Genomic DNA, 2,848 nt, shown 5'->3' on the forward strand with positions numbered 1-2,848 from the left:
GTATAAATTTAAATAGAGAATGACCTAATTTAACAAAATCAAGCTCACTTTTCTTGCCTTTTAGTTAATTATTCTACATCTCAAAACATTCCCATCGAATAATTTCATTTACTTATCTATACAGAGATTTACATGAAACAAAGAAATGGATCTGATCAAATGCTAGTCAGTTCAGACAAACCATTAGTATATTCTTTTAATTAAAATAAAATCAGTACAATGTATAAATTAGTTTGGTAGGTATTTCAAACCATAGGATGACTTACTAAAGAAGAAAACCGTAGACAGGCTTCTGCACCTGGCTTTCTATACTTTGTCACTTGCCTGTTCCAATCTGTTAGAAATACAGCTATCGATAGTCTATATTAATGTCTCACTTATGAACCCCAAGAAACTACTTGAAGTAGGAACTGCCATCCTAACTACTTCTTTGAAAGGAAGTAGATTTTGGAAAGGAAATACAGACAACTGTTTTAAAGAAACTTAGGTTATAACTAACATAGTTTAAGTATCAGAATATAAAAACAGCTCAAAACAAAACGCATTATTGAAAAGCAATTAAAAAACAAAACAGTTCGTTCAATGACAGATATTTACTGAGTAAGAGAATGTGCCTAATCACTTTGCCGTGGCGGGGGCGGGAGGGGGGAAGGTTAGGTGGTCCATGACTTGAATAAGCCTGTGGACACTTCCATTTCTGACCATGATGGAGTAACAACCACCAGATTTACCCTCCTGTCTCAAACAACTAGAAATATGAAGCTACAGTTTTTAGACATTAGACAATTAGGCAGCATGGCCAGCCATCCCTAAGAGAAGGGAACGAACACACGGTGAGCCCTGCTATGGCATCAGCTCACCCTAGAGGTTTCTAGGCTACAGCACATGAAGAAAGATCACAAGCAGAGTGTGGCAGTCTCACCAAGTTGAGTAGGCAAAATCCAGAGTTCAAAGAAGCTAACATGGCAAGAATTTGAGGAGAGGAGGTCTGCGTGCAGAGAATGCTCTGGAGAAGTCCAGAAGTAACCCTGTGGCTCTTTGGCTAAGTAATGGCCAGTGTTGGTATGAGAAGAAACTACCCAAATCCCGACAAAGAACCATTGCAAGGAAAAGGGAGAGTGATTGCCAGGGAAACACAATGTTGAGAATAGTACGTGTTCTTAACAGCCAGAGTAGGAAAATCTCCTAATACACAGGCATCAAGCAGAATACTTAAAAGAGTTATTGCCTCAGTAGTGGGGCCAAGTTAGCCCTAGACAAAAGGGTTCTCTGGTCACATCTTACAAAATAAAGCTTCTAAAGGACCAAAAGGATTTTGAGTAACTAAACTCTGCCCTAGGAACAGACACATAAAAAACAAGCAACCAAAAATATAACCAATAAAATTTTTCAACAGGCTGAGATGTAAAAAAATATAACCCCAAAGGAGTAAAAAAAAAAAAAAATCAATAAGCAAAAACTGACCCAGAAAATGAAAGATAGAATTAGCAGACAAGGATATTAAAATAGACATCATAAATGTAGCTCATCCTACACTGAAGACCACAGAGGAAAGTATGAGCACGCCAAGGAGAAACACAGGCACATTTTCAAAAAAGGCCCCAATCCAACTTTCTTTTTTTTTTTTTTTGAGACAGAGCCTCAAGCCGTGGCCCTGGATAAACTACCAGGACATCACAGCTCACAGCAACCTCCAACTCCTGGGCTCATGGGAGTCTCCTGCCTCTGCCTCCCAAGTAGCTGGGACTACAGGTGCCCACCACAACGCCCAGCTATTTTTTGGTTGCAGCCTTCATTGTTGATTGGCAGGCCCAGGCTGGATTCGAACCTGCCAGCTCAGGTGTATGTGGCTAGCGCCTTAGCCACTTAAGCCACAGGCACCGAGCCCCCAATCCAACTTTTAAAGATGAAAATATATAACGTCAGAGAGGAAAAAGACGGGATGGGATAAAAAGCAAATTAATGCAAAAGAAATTAGTGAACTTGAATATAAACTATATAAACTATCAAAAATAAAGCAGAGAAATTAAAAAGACTAAAAAATAAATAGAGAGTCAGTGAGGTTGGGACTTCAAGTAGCACCCCACATATGACATCAAAGTGTCACAAAGTGACGAGGTGGGGGAAAAAAACAAAATATCTGAAGAAATAAAGATCAAGAAGTTCACAAATACGAAGAAAACCAGAAACCTACAGATCCAAGAAGATCAACAAAAAAACAAGGTAAAGAAACATGAAAAACACTACACCAAGGAATACCAGGAACAAATTGTTGAAAACAGATAATAAAGAGAAGATCGTGATAACTAGCCAGAAAAAAGAGACATGATAAGTGTAGAGGAACAAAGATAAAAATAACAGTACACTATTTGTTGGGAAAAACGCAAGCAAAAGGATAATGGAGTAACCTTTAAAATATGGGTGAACACCCTGTCAAACCGGAATTCCACAGTACAAATACTTTTCACAAATGAATGCTAAAGAAAGGAATTTTCAGATATACTAAGTTGAAAGAATTCATGCCTGGCACTACAAGTTATAGTAAAGAAATCCTTCAGGACAGAAAGAAAATGAAACCAGATAGAAAAGTGCTTCTATTCAAAAGGATGAAAAGCACCAAAAATAAGTATGATAATAATTATCAAAGATTACCTTTTCTATTTTTTCAAACTCTCAAGAAGATTACCGATTGTTCAAAGCAAAAATAAAAACAATGTATGTAGTGTTTATAAAATACATGAGTATAAAACATATACACATGATATATTTTAGTTCAGTGATACAAAAAAAATATTTTAATAAGGTCCTTAAAGAATATAAAGCCTGGCTAGGTGCCTGTGGCTCAAGT

General features: G+C 37.2%; 1 protein-coding gene across 3 annotated transcripts in view; it reads right to left on the bottom strand.

The window, feature by feature from the left end:
- NFXL1 (nuclear transcription factor, X-box binding like 1) overlaps window positions 1-2,848 on the bottom strand; it is a 49,154-nt gene that overhangs the window by 26,367 nt on the left and 19,939 nt on the right. The gene's annotated exons all lie outside the window — the stretch shown is intronic.

Source organism: Otolemur garnettii, unplaced genomic scaffold (genome assembly GCF_000181295.1).
Source record: "Otolemur garnettii isolate 467f Iridium unplaced genomic scaffold, OtoGar3 scaffold00083, whole genome shotgun sequence".
Lineage (NCBI taxonomy): Eukaryota > Metazoa > Chordata > Mammalia > Primates > Galagidae > Otolemur > Otolemur garnettii.